The sequence below is a fragment of the Mirounga angustirostris genome, unplaced genomic scaffold, assembly GCF_029215605.1.
Source record: "Mirounga angustirostris isolate CCGP_5_RB_7025 unplaced genomic scaffold, mMirAng1.0.hap1 SCAF_10, whole genome shotgun sequence".
In the NCBI taxonomy this organism is placed as follows: Eukaryota; Metazoa; Chordata; class Mammalia; order Carnivora; family Phocidae; genus Mirounga; species Mirounga angustirostris.
In genome coordinates, this window is record NW_026991718.1 from 58429786 (window position 1) to 58453724 (window position 23939).

At 39.4% G+C, this 23939-nt stretch overlaps 1 protein-coding gene across 1 annotated transcript in view; it reads right to left on the reverse strand.

The window, feature by feature from the left end:
- EHBP1 (EH domain binding protein 1) overlaps positions 1-23374 on the reverse strand; it is a 445131-nt gene extending 421757 nt beyond the window's left edge. Inside the window, exons 1-3 of the mRNA XM_045884913.2 lie at positions 23204-23374; positions 8006-8202; positions 1194-1298 (exon numbers count right to left, since the gene is read on the reverse strand). The gene's annotated coding sequence lies outside the window, so the exon portion shown is untranslated. The remainder of the gene's footprint in view (positions 1-1193; positions 1299-8005; positions 8203-23203) is intronic.
- Between the last annotated feature and the right edge of the window lie 565 nt (positions 23375-23939).

A 23939-nucleotide genomic window follows, 5' to 3' on the forward strand; every position in this document is an offset into this window, starting at 1 on the left:
TCCACAGTGCACAATATCAGTTGTCCTGAGAGGGTTTTGATATGGGCTAAAAATATTGTTTTGTCTTAAATCTTGGAAAAAATTCTAGTTGCATGGAATTTTTTTCTCCAGAATTAATCATGGGTAGCATACTCTTTATCCTTGTTCTTTGACGAAGCAGAAAACAAAATAGCCATTGAAGGCACTCTTTGTTTACACCGAGGGACTAATGACGTTGTACACTCCTCCCACCAAGCAGCCCTCGAGTACTGGTCTCTCTGAAGAGCGCTGAGTGCCCAGGGTGCTGACTAAGCCCATCCCAACCCCAACTTTTGCCAAGGAGACAATTCTCTGACTGTTCTTGAGCTTGGTCGTATCAAATATTCTCAACAAGTTCTTCCAATTTCTGTTTTTAAAATAAAAATCAAAAGACCAGCACATTCCTTTTATGTTTGTGCAAATGAAGCAGAGGCAAGAAGCTGGTGAAACTCTAGCTAAAGCCTTTTGATATGTAACTTGAGTGATGGCCTACTGAAGTCCTGAAGTATAAATTAAACTATTTTTATATTTATATACTATATTTATTATATAGTATAAATATATTTACCTTGTTTCAGATTTCAAGATTGTATTTTTGGTACTTCTATAGACTGTGGAATCAATATTCTAAGAATGAGTCTTACCTCCAGTAACAGTGACTCAGGCATAATTGGGGATCCACTAAAATACAACCTTCTCTTCCCACACCAGGCTTTGTTTTAGAGGGGGCATCATTAGCACAGTTAGTGTTCACTAGAGATAGTGCTAATCACCATGAAGTCATTTCAGGCAACCCAACGTCAGCTGAGGGCTGCACTGACATGAATATCATGCACGCTCTATAGCTCTCATTTTCTGCATTGATTCATGTTTGACTTGGATCTAATCAGGCATGTCTCATAACAGAAAACACTCCTTTTCTGCAAAGATGTTTAGGACCTGGACTGTGAACTGCTGCAAGGCATAGATGTAGGATATCCATGTAAGGTCCTCAGCCTGCCTCAGAATGTGTGTTAGATGTAGTATGTATGGCCCCAACTAGAAAATGAACACAATCTCTATTCCATTCCTCCCTCCTAAGATCACCTCTCCCCCGCCCCCACCAGGGGTCCCTGCTTCTCCTGCAAGGGAATCACTGTTGAAAAAAATTAGAGCCTCTAGAAAATCAAGAGTACCTCAGGGAAAAGACAGAAGAAATTCTAGGCAGCAGGAACAGCCTGGGGGAGCTGTTTCCAGGAGCAAACATCCAGCCATTGGGCCTTGTTTTTGTTAAGCACCCCCTTGAAAGCAAACATAACAAGTATTTTAAAAGAGAGGGGAAAACCCCCCCCAAAATTCTAGGAAAGCACTGTGATCATCTGTCATTCTCATCTTAAGATGAGAGCCCGTAGAATTTCCTCTTGATCTCCATATATCTCTTTAATTCTCTTATCTTTAATGACTAAAGTAAAATTCGGTCCTTTAACAAGTAATCAGATTTGCCCAACTCTCCATTTGACCTGAGAGCAGCTTTCAGCAAAGCTTGTTAGAAAGTGAGCAAAAGTGTGGCTTGTTGTTTTGGAGCCTCTGAAGGACGATACAGCTGCCACCGTGAGACAAGCCGGCTTTATTTGTGCTGAACCACAGCAGTGTCTCCTGCTCTTCCTTGCTCTCCGGTTAGCACTTCTTCTTTATCTAATCTTTAACAAAGCAGAGTCTGTCAGGGAGTCTGCGGTGAGCATAGGGAATCAGCCTCTCCTTCTGGAATGTGGCAGCAGTGAACAGTGCCTAAATATTTATTTCAAATATAATCTATCCTGTAGTCCTCCGCATCCAAAGATCTTTCCAGTTTAAGTCTGTGGCCCTATAATTCAGAGGGCTTTTGCAACGAGAGGCCCTACGAATGGACTGGAGCATCACAGCCACTGCCAAGCAGGCAGAAACCACACACACAGCTGGCCCTCCCAGGGACAGCACAGAGAAGGAAGAGGACCCTGCTTTGAGCAGGCTCACTGCATAAGATTGTACATATTGCTGGGAGGTCCGTTGTGGTAGGGATGGCTGTGAATGGAGGTGTGGCAGACAGAATGGACTAGGCTGTCTACAGTAACAAACAGTCCCAAAGTCTCGGTGGCTCAGCATACCAAAAGTTGATTGTTTGCTCACGCTCAATGTCCAGCACGCGGAGGCAGGGGGATCCAAGCTGAGCAATTCCATCTCAACACATGTTTTTATAATTTCCTCAGCAGGGAGAAGAAAATACAGCGCCTCATGCACTGGTTCTTAAAGCCTCTGATTGCAAGTGACACATGTCATTTCTGTTTCTACTTCATTGGGTGAAGTAAGTCATATGTCCACGTCTAATTATAAAAAAGGAAAGGAAGTGCACTCTTACCACATATCCTGAAGAAGAGAATGGGAATATTTGAAACAACCCTAATGACTACTGCGGGGGGTCCAGTTGGAAGGACTCCAGTGCTACCTTTATATTCTAGGAGCTCTCAACTAGATCAGGAAGAACTATTTCCATATTCGTATGTCTGATATTCATATGTCTCTTACAACTCAAGTGTCTTATTTCCAGAGGTAGGTCTTAATAGGCAATTATCTAGAGAGAAAAGCAGGAAGTCCTAATTCTTCCAAGCAGGTTCACTATATTTTCATGTTTAAAATAAAGAATTCCAGGGGCACCTGGGTGGCTCAGTCGTTAGGCGTCTCCCTTCGGCTCAGGTCGTGATCCCAGGGTCCTGGGATCAGGCCCCGCATCTGGCTCCCTGCTCGGCGGGGAGTCTGCTTCTCCCTCTCCCACTCCCTCTGCTTGTGTTCCCTCTCTCGCTGTCTCTCTTGCTGTCAAATAAATAAATAAAATCTTTTAAAAATTTAAAAATAAAATAAAATAAAGAATTCCATAAAATACAGATATCATTATTGAGACCTAGCTTAAGGGAGTGACTAATTCCCCAAGGCTTCAGAAATAAAACATGCCTCCAGGTAGTGGACACTAATTGTCTGAAGAACCTACTCTTTCTGAGTATTGTCCTTCCTTTCTACACTTGAGTCACATTGTGGAAGTGGTGGGAATCTGACAACCATCATGTTCAATACGAACCTCTCTCTAAGACGGAGCATATTGGATCAGAGTGGACTTCTGACCAAAGCTGGGCCAGAGTTTCTTCTCTAGCAATTTAGAGTTTGGACTAAGAGAAACTCTGGGGAAACAGGATTTTGACTAATTGGTTTCAGTTGTCTGTTGACTAGAGATGTACCTGACACTATTAGTGCTCACTAACTATCCATAGGCTCCTCTCCGTTTCCCGGTTTCCTGAACAGTTAGAATGGAGCCATGTGACAAAGTTCTGGCCATTGGAAGATGGACAGAAATGACAAGCCACATTTAGGGTTGGCTGTTGAAAATACCCCTCATATCCCTCCACTTTCTTTTCCCCACCACAGTGCCCTTGGAGGTCACATGATTAGATGGCATAGCTATAAGATGGAGAGGGGCTATCCATTGCATAGAAAATTGTGACACGAGTAAGGGAAAAAAATATGGATTAGGATGTATTTTTTGCTTCAACATATCCTAGACTATACTGACTAACATAGAACCAACAGAGGAGTGGCTTTGTTCTGCTGAGTATCTAAGAAAAGCTGATCTGCAAAGAGGGAGAAAAATGACGTACATGTGCAGAGGTAGGCAGAATTGAGAAAAAGAGTCCCTGGGTCCTAATTCCTAGTTCTAATCCCTTCTTTTTTTTTTTTTTTTTAAAGATTTTATTTATTTTTGACAGAGAGAGAGTGTACCAGCAGGGGAAGCAGCAGGCAGAGGGAGAGGAAGAAGCAGGCCTCCCGCTGAGCAGGGAGCCTGATGCGGGGCTAGATCCCAGGACCCCGGGATCATGACCTGAGCCGAAGGCAGACGCTTAATGTCTGAGCCACCCAGGCACCCTGGTTCTAATCCCTTCTTAAGGGTAAATCACATTTCTGTCCTTGGCTTCTGTGATGCCGTTGTATCCTTATTATAGTAAATGTCCTGTTTTTTATTAAGCTTGTTCCAGAGTTTCCTTCTTTTGCAACCAAAAAGTTATAACCTTGTAACCTTTATAACTTTTAATACCTCTCATATCTCAGTGCTCAGCATGAGATTACTCATTACGCAGCATGAAAACAACTAACAAATTAATAGGTATGATGCTGACTTAGATTTTTAATTCCTTCATGCAGGAATGCCAAGAACTACAGCAAAATCTTGTCCAGATGTAATTCCATAGTACACTCAGTGCTTCTAACACAATTCCAGAATTACAGATCTTGTTTACTTATCTGAAATTCAAATAAAGGTGGATAATCTTTTCAGTTTTATTGGTTACAAATGACCAGCTGACAAGTTACTCAACTTCTGCAATTGTAGTAAAATTCTAGAGCTATCAAGAAAAGGTGGCTTGTTCAAGAACAGCTAAGGAATTGATTCACTCTTCAGAACCTGTGCCAACTGCCTTTCTGCAGGTGAGCTAAATAGTGGATACCTTTTACAGAAGGAAAGCCATCATCCTGTGAAGAAAAACTCTTTCTCTGCCATGAACAAGCTGAACGCAATCACAGAAACTGCAGACAAAAGAGCTTTTGATGACAGATATTGCTGATGCCTGGTGCCTTCAAAGACAATCCAGGAAAGGTGAAGGAATAATTGTGACTAACAATAACTCATGCTTCTTCCAGGATGTTACTCATTGGGCCAATGGATCATTTGAGAAATATGTCAGTGAGTCAGTTCATACTCAATTTGGCAAAAAGATTCCAGGTCCCTAAGCTCTTTGCATTGAATGGAGTAAATGCCAAATGGATACATTCTCTGGGACAAGTAAAGGCAGGAGAACTTTGATAGTAAAAAGCAGTTTGCTCCTTTAGTATCCCCATCCACCACCCCAAGCCATATAGCTGAGCAAAATGGAATTATCAAGGCCAATGAAGAAAATCTTGAGTACACACCCCTCAAAAAGATAAAGGACCCAGGGGAAGGAGAAAGGCGGAAACACCAGTAGAAAGTCTAATTCACCAAACATTTAAAACAACATGAACTTATAAGTATTGCAACCTATATATGAGGATATATCAAAGGCCAGTTAAAATAATAATGGTTACAAAAAAAAAGGAGGTTGGACCAGATGGTCTAAGGTCTTTTATTTGAAATTCCATGATGAAAGGACTATGTGAAATTTTGTAGGTCAAGGGCCAAATGTGGCCACTGATTAAATTCATCCTATGATAATGGCATTGACATTCATTATATATATATTTTTTACTATGTCATGCATTCATAAGAGTTTATTAAAATATACAGCTTAAAGGAGAATGAAACTCAATACTCATGTACTTACCGCCCGGCCTAGTCTAAGAATAAAATATTAACAATACTTCATAGGCCCCCTGAGCCTACCACAGTTGCATCTTCCTCCACTTACTCCTCCTCAATGGCAACCCAGAGGTTACTACCAGTTCACACTCTTATGTTAATCATTCCCAGCTCTCTTTATGGTTTTACCACCTATGACTCTATGCCCCATACAACATATTGTTTAGTTTTGAAAATTTGGTAGTTGCATAAAGAAGATCAGAGTTACACTATTAATTGAAAACTCAGGGATGAATGCAACATTATCCCTTAGTGTCAGCTCCCCTGAGAGTTTACAAGAGCCCTTTCTGGGGTAGTCAGTGAGCAGGTTGGAAGCTAGTCCTAGCAGACACAAGGCTCTGCACAGTCAGAGCATGTGGCAAGGCTGCCAGGTGAGCCCGATACTGATGTCGGGCAGAACTATGTCAGAGGGTATGGGATGCTCTCTATTTTCTACCTTACCTCCAGCTCTCAGATACAGGGTTAAGCAGAAAGTTTGGTGAGATGAAATGAGTATCCTTAGGTGATCCAGGTAGCAAGGCATGGAAAAGAGAGCAGGAATTTTATCAACAGATGGTCATAACACAGATTAGAATCTAAGCAAGGTTCATTCAAGCATTCTATCTTGAGGTTGGAGAAGAGGGTAAAATAACAGTGGAAACTTGGCTATAGCAGCCACCAACATATCTGTCTCTTGAGTCTCATGTTTCTCTCTGGGATAGTTTCCTCTATATCGATTGATAGCTGTCCTGGAATCTCCCTTCACTCTCTTCATGAGAATTCCCCTTGCCTCACTCCTGAGTTGGATCACCTGTTTCTTACATCCTGACTGGAATGCATAATTTGTGGGGCCCAGTGAAAAGTGAAAATGCAGAGTCCCTTATTAAAAAATCAAGAATTTCAAGATGGTCACAACAGAGCATCAAACAGGTACGGGACCCTTCTATGTCTGGGGCCTGGACAACAGCATGGGTTGATGCCAGCAATACCAGCCCTGCCTCTTCCCTAATTTACTCTCTTATTCTAGGAGAGCACATTCCCCGGTAGTCTTTTTCTATGAATGTGTGGGAAATAAGCTTTTGAGACTCGCACATCTGAAAATGTCTTTGCTCTCTCTTCATACTTGAATGTAAGCCACTTTATTATACAACACTGTAATCTGAATGTTGCTCCCTGGAGTTGTGTAATACAGCAGCCCTGCTTGACTAATGGTTTGGCTGGGTATAAAATTCTAGATTGGAAACAACTTTCCTTCAGAACTTTAAAAATATTGCTCCTTCGTCTTATTTATAGTGTCACCGTGGAGAGGTCTGGAGTTATTTGGGTTCTTAATTCCCTTTATGGTACCTGTTTATTCCTCTCTAGAAGTTTATATAAATTCTCTTTGCCCCAGAGTTCTGAAATTTTATGGTGTGCCATTGTGAGTGTCTACTTTCATTCACTGTGCTTGGGACTCTATAGGCCCTTTTGATCTGACAACTCATGTTCTTCATTCAGGAGAAATTTTCTTAAATTATTTCATTAGATGATTTTCTCTGCTCCATTTATGTTGTTCTCTCTTTCTGGAGCTTTTATTATTTGGATGGTGAGCCTTCTAGACCAGAACTCTCACTCTCTTACTCTTTCCTCTTTGTCTACTCTGCTCTAGTCTCTGAGAAAATCCTTACTCTTACATTCTGGCCATTCTGTTTTTTTATTTCATGATTATGTCTTTAATTTCTAAGAGCTCTTTTTATTCTCTAAATGTTCCTCTCTTAGGGAGTCTGGGTGGCACATTCAGTTAGGCGTCTGCCTTTGGCTTGGGTCATGATCTCGGGGTCCTGGGATCGAGCCCCTCTTCCTCTGCCTGCCACTCCCCCAGCTTGTGCTCTCTCTCTCTGCGTCAAATAAATAAATAAAATCTTTTTTAAAAATGTTCCTCTCTTATAATGTCCTATTCCTGTTTCATATATGTGGTGTTCTCTTATCTGAGGATATAGGAATTCTTGTTTGTTTGTTTGTTTGTTTGTTTGTTTGTTTGTTTGTTTTCTCCTCCCTGCATAGTCACTATTGCTCCATGGTGTTTGTGGTTTTTTTGTTTTGTTTTGTTTTTGTATTTATTTGGATCTCTATCTTTTTTGTTGGGGACTGTCCTCAGGTATCTGATAATCCTTATTTCTTAGCTCTTAATTAAAAATGGGGAACTAAAAAACACTTAAAGCACTGAGCAAGTGGACAGGCTTGCTGACTTTGAACTTTATTCTAAGGTGACCCGAGTGGGCTCTTTCAGTATTCAACACTGAAGTCAGTATTTTTACATCTTCTTCTTGTTCTGGTCAGATTCCCAGAAAGGTATATTCCTGTCTCCTCCCTGGTGGAGAGTCTGGCTGAGACACAAATGAGCAAAAAAGGCTGGAGAGTCGGAATATATGAGCTCATTTTCCCCCCAATAAGAAGCCCTTCTCAGACCATCTATATTACTCTCTACAGAGACAAAACCTTCAGATTGTCAGCATGGGGGAAGAACAGTCATCTGGTACCATAAAGAGAGAAAAGGCAGTTAGGAATGCAGTTGCTTCTCAAGTAGCTTTTTCTTCCTTATTTGAGGTCTACCTTTTACCCCAGTCCTAGGCATACCTGATGCTGCCAATTCCTGAGCCTCCTGAAGATTCTACAGTTCGAAGCCAACTTTCTTGGGTCTGTTGTTAAATCAGTTACTACTTGTCCATGTACTTTCCAGCTTCCAAAATTTCATTGCTCTTGTCATCTCTCCTATTTTCCTGTACTTGTATGTTTATATCTTTGAAGAATCTCTTCAGTGTAGCTATAGGGTGCTTTAGGAGGAAATAAAATTAGATGCATGCATTCAATTCACCATTTAAACTCAGAACCCCACCTTCTTTTTTTTTTTTTTTTTTTCAGGTTTGTTTTAAAGTAAGCTTTACGGCCCTACATGGGGCTTGAATTCATGACCCTGAGATCAAGAGTCGCATGCTCTACCAACTGAGCCATCCAGGCACCCCATAACCCCATTTTCTTTGAACAGTCTTTTTAGAACTTATTGTACCTTGTTTTTACTCATTCAAATGTATTGATGATGGAGCTGGTACATCAGCATGGCAGTGACAGCTAACCTTCAAATCCCAGGCATGGCTTTGGCTAGTGTCTAAATGTGGGAAACCTTAACAGGATTACCTGCACTACCTCCTCTTCTCCCACAGCTCCCCAGCTTGGCCACTTAGGAGCTGACATGTTCCTACATAATCTCACATGCAGGTTAGAGTTGATTGGCTTAGGGAAATCCAACCTAAGCTAGACCAATAACTCACTTCTCTGAGATTCTTGGATATCAGCCAGAGAAGCCATCCTTTGTGGAAAACTCTAAAATGTAAATTCCTCCCCTCCTGCCACCCGAATTTTGTTGCTGGGTCAAGTTTACCTGTAACATTCTTTCTTCAAGATGTATTATCTTTTAGAGAGTCAAATTGCTTTTCCTTTCACCATTGCAATCCAAAGCCCCTTCCTCCTGCCCACCTAAAGTCCCAAACGTCCAGCATGGAACTGGAGAATGAAGAGAGGGAACTCCAGAAGAGCCCAGACTCTTGGGAGTTCAGAGCTCTCATCCTCTATAATGCTGATGATTTAGGCGATAGTATACCTTTTATTCCACCCCCCCAAAAGGGAGTGGAGTTTAAAAGCATTTTAGTATTCAAATGCAAATTTAACCAGTAATTAAAATTTTTCCCTCAGGAAACTCTTAGTGCAGTAAAAAAGATACTGACTTTGGATCCAAAAAGTTTTGAGGTCTATATTCAAATGCTGTTATTTGATCTCTTCTCCCTCAGTTTCTTCATATGTGAAATGGGATTAAAAGCACAGGGATTTATGGGGTGGCTCAGTCATTAAGTGTCTGCCTTCGGCTCAGGTCATGATCCCAGGGTCCTGGGATCAAGCCCCGCATCAGGCTCCCTGCTCCACGGGAAGCCTGCTTCTCCCTCTCCCACTCCCACTCCCCTGCTTGTGTTCCCTCTCTCGCTGTGTCTCTCTCTGGCAAATAAATAAAATCTTTAACAAAATAAATAAATAAATAAATAAATAAATAAATAATAAATAAAGGCACAGGGATTTAAAAAGACACAGTTTAAAAGGTGCCTGGCATGTGGTTAAGCTCAATAAATGTACAGTCTTCCCCATCTTCCTCAGCTGTTAGCAAGAGCACTAAGATAATAGAGCTTCTTCTGTATGGCAAATATTCCCAAGAGTGTTAAAGAAGGACACAACAGCAAAGGCAAAAACGATCTACCTGAGGCCTGGGGATCTCTGAGAAGGCTACTCCTTACAGATGTTTCAAAAGGGAAAAGTAACCGAGGGGCGCCTGGCTGGCTCATTCAGTAGAGCATGAGACTCTTGATCTCAGGGTTGTAAATTTGAGCCCCACATGGGTTTAGAGATTACTTAAAAATAAAATCTTAAAAAAAAAAAGGAACTGAGAACCCCCCTATGTTTGTCAGGCATGGTGGAGGGATGTTTAACTTGGACTTTTTTTTTTTTACCTGCTTGTTTATTTTAACCATGAAGTCTATGATCCAAATGCATATGAAATATAACACACACATGATACCAACATTACTTTGGTAACATTTTTTGAGTCACAATCCCTTTGACATTTTTCCCAGAAAAACACATGTGTGTATTTGTACTCACACAACTACACTCTGCCGGTGTTTGTCCATCTCCTAAGCCAAGGACATCCCGTGAATAAATTCTGACCTACAGAGGCACTTTGATTGCACCGCAGTCCTCCTCTGCACCCCCACACCACCTGCTGCCAAGCAAGGAGACTGGCAAGTCCCACTGGACACCTGGGGGTGAAGCTGTGGTGGGGATGGAGCTGGGAGCGGGAATGGGGTGGAGGTGTCAGGGCAGCATGCCCGCCAGCTGCTCCAATGACCCCACAGAGCTAGTAGTAGTGGGTGAGCAGCCCAGGCCAAGCCGTGCTGGGGACACAGGCTGTGGGCGGTGCCCCGGAGCATGGAGGCTCCCACTGCCCAGTGTCCTGGCCAAAGGGGAGGGGAGAGGAGAGAGAGCAGGAGGAAAAGTGGAGGGAATCCCACTTTCAGGAGAACTGTCAGAAGATAGCAGCCTTACTTCCCCATCTCGGGACATGATTTTTCACTAGAACCTGAATGATTTCCTTCCTCCTGTGTGAGAAGCATCCTGCCACGTGTAGCTGAGGGGCATCTAGGGCCGGGCAGGAATAGAAAAAGAGCTGAGAACCCACATATTTGTCAGGCATGGTGGAAGGAGTTTTAACATGGACTTTATTTTAAACCACCAAATCCTGATCCCAGTGTATTTGAAATAGAACCCAACACATAACAGCAGTATTAAGTAATGTTTTTTTGAGTCTTTGATTTCTTTGACACCTGCTCCATGGTGGGCAGGACCTACAGAGCCAGTGGACCTTGATTGGTGGATGGAAGCAGCCTCACCAAGCACTGGAATTACCTTCAAAGACTGCCGGGGAGTAGAGGGCTGGGTGGATTTGGCGGCCCAGGCCAGCAACTCTGAAGCCTTTGGGGGTATGTCTGAGGTCCAGACTCCTGCCAGAGTCAGAGCTGAGCTGGCCTCCTGGGAGTGAGAGCAAGGAGGGGTATGCTCCTCTACGTAGGGGGTGGGGGTTGAGGGGCAGGTGGTTGTCATCCCTCTACATGGCCCCCATCCCCAGATCTAAAGGAAGAATGCATACCAGCTATTAATTCTGCAAGCTCTTCAACGTGCAAGGGCCTAAAACAGATACCCCAGGCTGCCTACACTAATAAATAACAACTTCATCCCTAAGTCTTTTGAAGGGTATAAAGTGGAACATTTAAAAACAAGATAAAAGATAAAAGTCACACTTTGTTCTTAGAATTAACTTACCTCCCCTCATTTTACCCTTGCACCCACAGAAATGGGTGTTTTTACCTCCCCTCTCACAAATGAAGAAACTGGGTCTGAGGTTGCTCAAGGTCACATAGTTAATAAGTGACAGAATCAAGGTCTGAACTAGGTCTGACCCCAAACTGGTGTCCTTAGTACTGCCTTCCCACTTCCGAGGTGAGGCAGATGGGTCTTCATCAGGCTGAGCGAAAAGAAACCCGTCTCTCAATGGACGAAGATGCCACTGACAAGGGACCTGGGACAACTGCTGCCTTCCCTTCTTTTCTAACCACAAGGATGTCTTCACCCTGAACTGCTTATGAAACCCCCCCTTTGTGAAATGGCTTGCTGAATTTAAGACTGCTGCCTGTGAAACTTGACCCCTTTTTTCCGTTTTTGAGTCTAATTGGACCTCTGATATGCCTAACTGGCCCATGTTCAGACCAAGTGACCCAACCAGACATAACTGACACGTGGCGCATAGTTCCTTCCAATAAATACATCCTTTCAAATTGGTGTGGCCATTTAACCATCAATTGTCCAACCTCTCCACAGGGACTCAGGGAGTAGCTCTGCCTTTCCACATGCCCAACTACTTTCTTCCTCTGCCAGTTATTTTTCTCAAACATGGTTAAGATCCAGTTACTCTTTTGCTTATGAATCTTCCATGATCTCCCACCCATCTACAAGCATAAAGACAAGACTCATCACAAGAGGTTCCCTCCTATCCTTGCAGCTCTTAAATTTGGAGACAAAGTGAAATCCCAAAGTAGAGCCAAGCGTTCTCTACAGCTGCAAGCGTACTGATTCTTGCCCTCAGATCCTAGGTGACAATAATCAGAGTGTCAAGTGTAAATAGTAAATAAAATCTTTCATTTAGCCCACACCCATCCTACAGAGTTTGGTACTCAGAGAAATGTGGGCTACTCAGAGCGAGGGGCTCAGAGTTTTCTTTCTTTATAACCCACTCCTATCTCTTTGGAAAAACAAGTCTGGGAAGGTTTAGAAAAAAGTTAGATAACTGGAAATAGAAAAAGCAGGATCAAAAGGAAAGGGAAATGCAAATATTCTAGGTCTTTAGGTCTTTATGCTTCAGAATTGACTCTGGATTTCCTGGTAGGCAGGGCAAAAAGGGAAGCAGGGTATATTACTTGAATTTTATTGATAGAAAAAAGGAAACTTGTCATTTCTTGAAAAAAGCAAAATATTTTATGTTACTGTTTTTATCTTTCTTCATTGCTTCTTTATTTATAAAATTAGTCCATCTTTCTTATAAAAAACTCAAGTAATACAAACAACTATACTATAAAAAGTGTATGCCCCCTTACCTCTATCTCCAATCTCCTTCTCCAGAAGTAAACCTTAAGCCCTGAGACTACCCATTTTTTCTAGAGGCTTTTTGTTTTGTTTTGGTTTTTTGGTTTGGGGTTTTTTTGGATGGTTTTTTGGTGGGTTTTTTGTTTTTTGCCATTAGAAGTACTTACACAGTTTTCGTAGAATGTGGATTTTGCTTGCTTGTTTAAAATATATATACATATATATATATATGTATATATATATATCAAATTGACTATATTCTTTTATAACTTGCATTTTCACTTCACAGTGTACCCGGGCCATCCTTCTATATCTATATCTATATCTGTATCTGTATCTGTATCTCTGTCTATATATCTCTTTCATTTTAATGACCATGATATTCCATTATATGGAGGTAGCATAATTTATTTAACTATTCCCTTATTTAAATTATTTCAGATTTTATAGTCTTATAATGGGCATCCTTGTATGTACACTTTTGTGAAGGTATGAGTATTTCCATGGGAAATATTTGTAGAAGTGGAACTGAGGGATCACATGGCTCATACATTTCAAATTTTGATGAATTTTGATGAAACTTTGCCCTGGGTATTAACTCCAGGGATCCAGATTGTGAGCAAAGCCTTTGGAAAGTTATAAGATGAGTAGATACTCTTTGAGAAATTCTTGCTGGAATGAAATTGATAATTAAGGATGGTAAATATTCATGGAAGTTACAGAAAAGTGATAATAAGAATGCTGTCAGTGGCCTTCCTACCTACCCCTGCCTTTTCTCCCTACCCCTACCACCTCCCTACCCTTTCCCATTTTATTGCTGTATTTCTCTCTATTTACTAATATTGTATTGATGTTATAATATAAATTCAATTAATAAAGATTTAGTGTCTTCAAAAAGACTGCAATGATACAATTTCACCAACAGGGTTTGAATGTGCCCATTCCCCATTCACTTGCCAACACTAGATTTTATCGACCTTTTTCATTTTCTGGCACAAACTGCTAAATGGAATTTCTCCTGGCAAGGTTAGTATATTTTAAGCTAGAAAGGAGACCAATGAGACGATTTCACTTCTCTTGTTCTGGGGCGGTGGTTTTCAGGCTGTTCTCTGTGAAGCCCCAGGAATTCTCAGGGGCTAGCAGGGGGGCAGTGCAAAGGACAAAACTTCCACCCTCTTAACCAGGGCAACTGAGGTTTTTATCTGTTTCACATTTTCAGCTTTGGGATGAGATTTTATTTGAAGATAAGATTGTGTTGCTGTAAATAAGTTTGCAAACCACAGACCTGGGCCTTGTTTCTTATTGAACCATTAGTAGCTTGAAGAGGAATTGAAAACATATCCCTTCCAGGCAAAGAAGAAGGGATGTTAAACAGTGAATATCCAGATGTAGCCAAAATATTCTCATTTACACATTATGTGTGTGTGCATACATGTGTCTGTAATGGCCTTGTTTATGCTCAGCCTCACCCTATTAAAACCCAATTGTTATCTTGCAACCAATCCTATAACACCATTTCTTTCAAGACTTGGATTAAAATCCCCTTTCTCTAAATACGCACACACATTGCAAAACACACACACACACAAATAGCAACAACAAACTACTCCACCACACAAAGAATTCCTGAGAGGAGTCCAATTTACTATTGATAACATACTGGGGAAGTCAGAGAAAGAGAGGTTTGAGTTGCAAGGATACAAACAATTTCAAGATGGCATGGTGAGCATCTTGTGGCCTTTCATGACCTAATACCAGCTCCTCTTGATCTCATTGGCTCCTCTCTTCACTCTTCCCATTTTTTACTTTCACCCACTATCCCCTGAATTGAACCAAGAACTTCAAAATAATTTCTTCTATTAAGCACTGCAATTCAACTCTTTCCAGCTTTTACTCTCCACCTCACATGGCCAGCCTCTTCATAGTGTTCATCTTCTCAAAGGGGCTTTCCATTTTGTAGAATCAATCCTCTCTAGGAGGAGTTTTTTTTTTTTTTTTTTTTTAAAACAAAACAGTAGCAATAGGAATATTGTTTTTCTTCCTCTATATCCCTGCTATTTCTTCCTTACTGAAACACTGTCATTGTATTTCTTTTGTCCTCTTATTATTTTATATATCTGGACCTTCCAACCAACTGGTAAGCAGCCCAAGGACAAGAACTCTGCCTTTTTGTAGCTTTTTAAGTGCCCAGTCTCTGGCATATACCTCACAAATACATAATGAATAAAGCAACACTAATGTACAATTAAAAGAAGAGTAAATGATAAATGAATGTAAGAAGACCCTTAGATATTTTGTAAGATGTGGTAGATACCTCCTTGCAAATGCTGTAAAATCAGCAATTCTTAGAAGTTCAGTTCAAACATTCAGACATATCTTCAAGTTATATTTGTATTTTAGGAGATCCATAATGTAAGGTTATCCTACTCAAAATATTCACTACTTCACATTTCTTTTTTATGCTGGCCTTTACTCCTCTCAAGTTTCTTTCCTACTTTTCCTATGAACTAGATATTATTTTTGTTTATTCCCTTCCCACCTGGCCAGATAGGAAGGAAGCAGAGATGATTATCAATACAATATATCCTCTTGCTGGGATCCTAAGGAGAAAAAATACTATATAAAGTAGCATGCTATGTAAACCAAAGCTTAAAATATCCTTTAGTGAACTATTATAAAATATCACTTGAAATTCCTACAGGATCTTCAGCCTGCTATGTTTAATTCCTAAATCTCATGTTATTAAAAGAAGTCTGTTTGCTCTTTTACCTACACTCACATTATATAATTTTTTTTCCATCAAAACTGGCTTAGTTTGGAGTGAGGAAGCAGGAATATATGACAAGTTAGACTTTCTGATATTTGACCCTTTGCTATAAATTTAAGCCCATGAATAGCTCAAAGCTCAGAAACCAGGTCCAATCCCTTCCATTGTGGAGATTATATGTATATAATAAATATATACATGAATTCTGTCATACTGACAAACAGAATAAAAGAGAGTCTATGCTTTCTGTAGAAAATAAAATAAATTTTATTGGATAATAAAATTTGATAACCTACAAGAAGTGGAGACATTCCTAGAAACATAGGACCTACCAAGACTGAATTAGGAAGAAATAGAAAATCTGAACAAATGAATGAGCAAGGATACTGAATACATAATCAAATTTTATTTTCCACAGAAAGCATAGACTCTGTTTTGTTCTGTCTGTATGACAGAATTTTTGCCAAACCATTCAATTGAAAAAAGGCTCTCCCAACTCTATGCTGCCTACAAAAGACTCACTTCAGATTTGAGGACACACATATGCTCAAAGTGAAGGAATAGAAAAGATAGTCCAAGTAAGTGGATATCAAAAGAAAGCAGGGGGAACTGCATTTATATCAGACAAAAGAAACTTTAAGACAAAAAAGATCATTATGTCATGATAAAGGGGTCAATTCATCAAGAAAATATAACAACTGTAAATATATACACACCCAACATTGGAGCACCTAAATATATTAAGCAAGTAAAAACAGATCTGAAGGGAGAAATTGACAACATGGTAATAGTAAAGGACTACCCCACTTTCAGCAATAGAGAAACCATCCAGACAAAAGCAACAAGGAAACATTGGTCTTGAATCATACATTAGACCAAATGGGCTTAACAGACACGTATAGAACATTCCATCCAACAGCAGCAGAGTACAAATTCTTCTCAAGTGCACATGGAACATTCTCCAGGACAAATTACATGTTAGGCCACAAAACAAGTCTTGGCAAATTTCAGAAGATTGAAACTATACCAAGTATCTTTTCCAACCACAATGGTATGAAACTAGAAATAAAAAACAAAAAGAAAGCTGGAGCATTTACAAACATGTGGAAACTAAACAACCACTCCTGAACAACAAATAGGTCAAAGAAGAAATCAAAAGAGAAATAAAAAAAAAAAATCTCCAAACAAACGAAAATAGAAATATAACACCTGAAAATCTATGGATGCTGCAAAAGCATTTCTGAGAAGGAATTTTGTAGTGGTAAATGCATCTATTAAGAAAATAAAAACATCTCAAATAAACAACCTAACTTTACATCTCAAGGAACCAGAGAAAGAAGAAACAAACTAAGCCCAAAGTTAGCAGGAGGAAGGAAATGATAAAGATCAGAGCAGAAATAAATGAAATAAAGACCAGAAAAACAATAGAAAAGATCAATGAAACTAAGAGCTGTGTTTTTGAAAAGATAAACAAAAGTGACAAACCTTTAGCTAGACTAAGAAAAGAGAGAAGTTTCAAAGAAATAAAATTAGAAAGAGGTGACATTACAACTAATACCAAAGAAATACATAGGCTCATAAGAGACTACTATGAACAATTATATGACAACAAGTTAGATAACCTCCAAGAAACAGGTACATTCCTAGAAACATACAACCTACTGAGACTGAGTCAGGAAGAAATAGAAAATCTGAAAAAACAAATAACAAGTAGGGATATTGAATACATAATCAAAAACCCCCCAACACAGAAAAGTCCAGGACCAGATGGCTTCACTGGTAAATTCTACCAAACATCTGAAGAAGAAATAACACCAATCTTTCTCAAACTCTTCCAAAAAAATTGAAGAGGAGGGAATATCTCCAAACTCATTTTACAAGGCCAGCATTACTATGACACCAAAGCCAGATAAGGACACCATGAAAAAAGTGTAGACTAAAATCTCTGATGAATATAGTTGCAAAAATTCTCAACAAAATATTAGCAAACTAAATTTAACAACATATTAAAAGAATCACACACTATTACCAAGTGGGATTTATCCCTGGGATGCAAGAATGGTTCAATATACACAAATCACTAAATGTAATACACTACATTAATAAAATGAAGTATAAAAATCATATGATCATCTCAATAGATGCAGAAAAAGCATCTGATAAAACACAACATCTATTCATGATAAAAACTTTCAACAAATTGGGCATAAAAAGAACACAACCCAACATACTACCCAAAGCCATCTATAGATTCAATGCAATCTATATCAATATTCAAATGGCATTTTTCATAGAAATAGAAAAAACAATTCTAGAATTTCTGTGGAACCACATAAGACCCCAAATAGCCAAAGCAATTCTGAGAAAGAACAAAACTGAAGACATCACACCTTCTGTTTTCAAACTATTCTACAAAGATACAGTAATTAAAACAGCTTGGTACTGGCTTAAAAATAGACATGATACATAGACTGATGGAACAGAATGGAGAGCCCAGAAATAACCTACATATCTGGTCAACTAATATTTGACAAGGGAGTCAAGAATACTCAATGGGGAAAGGGTACTCTCTTCAACAAATGGGGTTGCAAAAACTAGATAACCACATGAGGAAAAATGAAATTGGACTTTGATTTTACACCACTCATAAAAATTAACTTGAAATGGGCTCCTGGGTGGCTCAGTCGTTAAGCGTCTGCCTTCGGCTCAGGTCATGATCCCAGGGTCCTGGGATCAAGTCCCGCATCGGGCTCCCTGCTCTGCGGGAGGCCTGCTTCTCCCTCTCCCACTCCCCCTGCTTGTGTTCCTACTCTCGCTATGTCTCTCTCTGTCAAATAAATAAATAAAAAATCTTTAAAAAAAAAAAATTAACTTGAAATGGATTAAAGACTTAATCATAAAACCTGATACCATAAAACTCCTAGAAGAAAACACAGGGAAGAAGCTCCCTGACATTGGTCTTAGCAATGATTTTCTGGATATGACACCAAAAGATCAAGCAATAAAAGCAAAAATTGACAAGTGAGACTACATCAAATGAAAAAGCTTCTGCACAGCAAAAGCAACAATCAACAAAATGAAAAGGCAACTTACTGAATAGAAGAAAATATTTGCAAACTATAGACCAGATAAGGGGTTAATATCCAAAATATATAAAGAACATGTACAACTTAACAACAATGATAAAAAAACAAACAAGCAATCTGATTAAAAATGGGTAGAGGAAAAAAAATGAGCAGAGGACCTGAATAGACATTTTTCCAAAGAAGACATGCAGATGGCCAACATGTACACAAAAGGATGTTTAACATCACTCATCATCAGGGAAATACAAATCAAAACCACAATGAGCTATCACCCCATACTTATTAGAACAGCTATTACCAAGAAATCAAGAGTAATAAGTGTTGGCAAAGATGCAGAGAAAAAGGAACTTTTGTGTACTGTTGGTAGAAATGTAAATCAGTGCACCCACTATGGAAAACAGCATGGAGATTCCTCAAAAAATTAAAATTAGGACTACCATATGATTCAGAAACTCCATTTCTGGGTATATACCCAAAGGAAATGAAAACAGGTTATTGAAAAGATATCTGCACTCTTATGTTTATTGCAGCATTATTCACAATAGTCAAGATATGCAAACAACCTAAGCGTCCATCAACAGATGAATGGATAAAGAAGATGCAGTGGGCACACACACACACACACACAAACACACAGGAATATTATTCAGCCATGAGAAAGAAGGAAATTCTGCCATTATGGACCTTAATTAAGGGCATTATGCTAAGTGAGATAAGTCAGACAGAGAAAGACAAATGCTGTATGATATCACTTACATGTGGAATCTAGAAAAAGCTGAACTTATAAAAACAGAGTAGAATGGTGGTTACCAGGGGCTGGGGATGGGGGAACTGGAGAGATGCTGTTTAATGGTACAAGTTTGCAACTAGTAGATATATAAGTTCTGGGGATCTAATGCACAGCATAGTGATTATTGCAACAATACTATACTGTAAACCTCATAGTTGCTAAGAGAATGGATCTCAATTGTTCTCACCACAAAAAAAGAAATTATAATTATGTGAAGTGATGGAAGTGTTAACTAATGCTATGGTAATAATCACATTGTAGCATATAATGTATCAATGTAATATATAATGTATAATGTTTAAAAAATAAAGTTGCTATAATTCAGCAAACTTATTTGGTATCATGTATATAACACAGAGAATGATCACAACCAGATGTTTTACAGGTAAAATATTATGCAGTCACTTCCAAATCTAGTGACAAAGGTTGACCTGCTCACTTGCTGACATTCAGCTCTTATCTGCTAACATTTCAGCAGTCCAGCCCAAGTCAATTACAGCAGAAAAAAAAGTTTCATAAATCGAAAACAACACACAAAAGAAAAGCCATGTTCATAAACAAGATGTGTGGGCCAAATGAGTTATTTCATTTTAAGCACTTACGTTTTCTGTGGTTCTCACAATAAATGTGACCAATAAAAAGATTGCAGATGTAAGCAGGGTAATTTAAGATGGGGCTGGAGTTGGCCACACCCAGGTTTGAATTCTGATTCTACCACTAAGCAACTGGGACCTTGGAAAAGTTGCTTAACTCCCTTAGGTCTGTTTGCTCAGCTCTAAATCTCTGGTAACAACACCTTTCTCATATTGCTAGTGTGAGGACAAAATGTAAACTGTGTGCTTAATAAGTGGTAGCTGTTTTATTGTAATTATTGTCACAGAAATTCTGCTACGTAGCACTTTGCCATCCTAAATTAATTTTTGTACTCGTATTTCTTTTTTGAGCTTCTTCAAAAATACTTTTACATGCATCATTTTATTTGAATCTCATAACTATACGTGAGATAGAAGAGGCATGATTAATCTCACTAGAAAACCAAGATCAATGCTTTGCCTCAGTCATCCAGCATCTGATAAAGTAAAGTTGGGACAAGAATCCACGTCTTATCCTTATCTTCAAGAGCAATCCTCCAATCTGGTCTCACAGCAACAGGAGGGAGCTTTTAAAAGCACCACTTGATCATGACACCCCCTGCCTTCTTGTCCCTTTCCCCTCTCCTTCTTCTCTTCCCCCCCTACCCCCACCCCCCTTTCTCTCCCTCTCCTTTGAAGTTTCTAGTTTGGGACTGGTCCAGGAAAAAAAAAAGTCCTGACTTTAGCTCAACCGGGTGAATCTCCACATAGGACAAGAAAACCTACAGTCCTGGGACCTCGGTCCAGAGAAACACCAGAAAGAAGGAAAGAACAGGTGAACAACAACCGAACTGAACTCTAAGTGAATACTTGCCAGCTCTCTCTGGCCTCCTTCCTTCTACTTAACTCTCATTCTGCTCTGAAAATGTCACAGGGCCTTCCACTTAAAATGCCTCTGCCAGTAAACAGAAAGCAAAATAGCAGAAGGAAATTCTTTGGGCAAAAACATTTATACTCATTTTCTTGTCAAAAATGTTGTGGGCAGGAAGTATGAGAAGAAAATACAGAAATACCTGAGGCATTGCAACTATGCATCTAATATCCTAATATAAATTTGCAGTAGGTCAATGATGTCTCAACATTTTCAGAGTTGGAACATTATCCTTTATGAGATTCATACTGTTTTAAAAATTAAATTCAATTAAATCTATTTGAATAACCCTGACCCCTCTTTAGCTGATGTTACAAGACCACCACTGCTTTATACTGAGATGAAAAAACTTGAAGGTTTCAAAGTAGTATAATTGTCTGTGATTCAGGCATTATGAGGTTGGCATTTATCAGGTCACTTTTATCCACAGAGGAAGCAGGTCGGCATCTGTATTATGTGATACATGGCTATGTTGAGGGGACAATTGCCCCTCAAAACCCATTTCTCCCTCTCCTCCTGTCACTAATGCCTTCAATTTCATGATTCAAGGTTAATTTTTTTAGGGAAGCAATATTGTTTAGTACCACCTTTACAAAACAAAGATATAAACACTTGTAAAATGCGTTGCTATTTTATGTGCCACTAAGAAAGAAAAAAAACCAATGCCAATTATAATAAATATCATTAGTGTAAGAGGCATCCCAATTTCAGAGACACTGGACTATGAAAAATGTGTGTGTTAAACTCTAGAAAATGCAGTAATTAAGAGCACGGACCTTAATATCAAATACATCTGGATGGACATAGTGATTCTGCCATTTGATAGATGGGTTGCCTTGGGGAAGTTACTTATCTGAACTTCTACCTTCTCCTCCATGAAATTAAAATATTAATATACACCTCCTTAGTTATCAAGAATTACCTAAAGTGAGGTATAAAAATATGCTTAGTGCAGAGCCCAGCCCTTAGTTAGGGATCCAAAATGAAAACTACAGTAATTACAATAGGATTCCTTACTTCCAATGAGCTTGTGAGATTTGAGATAAAACAGATCTCCATAGGTCGAGGTATTTGACAAGGGGTTTGTTTGTGGAAGAGGAGATAAGACCAGAACTGGGAAACTGCCTGGGGAGGGAAGGCCTGGGGGTGGGGGAGAGCTGAATGTAGCAGAAGAGGGCAGAGGACACCAAAACCAAGCACTATTACCTCTTCAAACTTTTGAGCAGGATCACTTCTGGGTTCAGTTCAATTCTAACATCAAGAATACACTCCTATCCCCCCTCCAAAAAAAGAATACACTCATACCCTTAAAAACAATATGTTAAGCAAAAGAAGTCGGTCACAACCAAATGTTACACAATTCCATTTATATTAAATGTCCACAATAGGCAAATCCATAGAGACAGAGAGTAAATTAGTGGTTGCCAGTGGCTGAGGGGAGGGGAAATGGGAAGTGGCAGCTAAAGAGTAGGGGCTTTTTTAGGGTAATACAATTAGATTGTAAAGATGGTTGTGCAACTCTGCGTATTACTAAGAACCAATGAATAGCACCCTTTATTTATTTTTTATCTGAGAGAGAGAATGAGTGGGGCGGGGAGAGAGGGAGAAGGGGAAGCAGGTGCAGGGGGTTGGGGCAGAGGGAGAGGGAGAAGATGAGTCCCTGCTGAGCAGGGAGCCCAATGCAGGGCTCGAGCTCAGGACCCTGAGATCATGACCCGAGCCGAAGGCAGACGTTTAACCAACTGAACCACCCAGGCCCCCCTGAATAGTAGTACACTTTAAATGGGTAGATTTTATGGTATGTGATTTACACCTCAATAAAGATAAAAAAAAAAAAAAAAGAATAGATTCTCTTGTCCTGCTATTTTGAAGTCTAGAACGAAACTTTTAAAGAATTCACTTTACTTTCTAAAACGATAAAAACAACTGAGACACATTTAGAGAAATAAATGTATGAACTTTACCTTAAATTACACGAAAGTTGCTAAAATTTCACAAAGTTCACTTAAGGTTTTCACTTTATTTTCATCCAAGACATACAAAAATGGCCAATTCAAACACAGTCTTCAATTTTGTGAACTTTAGAGGATTTAGTCACAGGGATAATGATTTAGCTCCATCATGAGCTGGCATGCATTGTGTAGTGGGGATGCAAATGAATTTATATCCAGAGGTGATATTCAAAAGAGTTTAAAACTGGATAAGTCAGGCACTGAGTAAACAGAATGGATGCCAGCCAGAGGTCCCTGAGTTGCTGGAATTCGAAGGAGTTTGAGGATCCAGGAGGAAGGGCCAGGTAAATGGAAAGGTATGGATTTAGGAATGAGGGTACTTTGAAGCTCCAGTTTTTAAAAAGTGATACAGAAGATTTCAATAGTTTAAAAACTGGCTAGAGCTGTTCCAGGGCATACCTGTCTACCTTATCTCTGGTATGCCATCAGAACACTCACCCAGCTCTCCAACTGCGGCCTTTAAGTGTAGAGATGATGTCTTCTACTCTTGACATTTTACAGAGAAGAAAACCAAGGTTGAGGAAAGGTGAGTGGCTTGCCCACCATGCATGAATAGTCACAGAGTCAGGAGAATCCTCATCTCCAAAATCTCAATCCAGAACATACATGCTAGGGAAAAAAGGACAAATCATCCTCACACCAAATTAACTTGTCCATTTATATTTTTTAACCATTTCTAAAGCAGAGTTGCAATTTGTTTTCTAGTTATGTGTACAGAGAAAGCATATATATATTCATTATGGGAAAACAAAGGGACAGTGAGTCCAGACTTCTGGGTAATTATTTTTAAATTATGTTAATGGAAAGCATCATGATATACATGCAGCATCTCCCAACAGAATCTGCACATCATAGCCAAAGCAAACTTGAAGAGAATAAATCAAAGGCATTTAAGATAAAATACAGAACTTTTGTCTTCATAGGTATTAGAAAGAAAAGAAACAAGAAATGATAAACAAAAATGATCGTACTCACCTTGAGTGTGAGCTACAGGACGACTTTTGGGATGTTTAGGGTTTTGTGAATATTGAGGGAGAGATGAGTATATTCATTCATTCCTATTTTAATAATTACTGATATTTGAATGGCCCTTTACAGTTTTAGACGTGCTTTCCAAATATAAATAAATAAATAAATATGCTTTCCTAAACATGTAGTAGAAGACTATTGATAT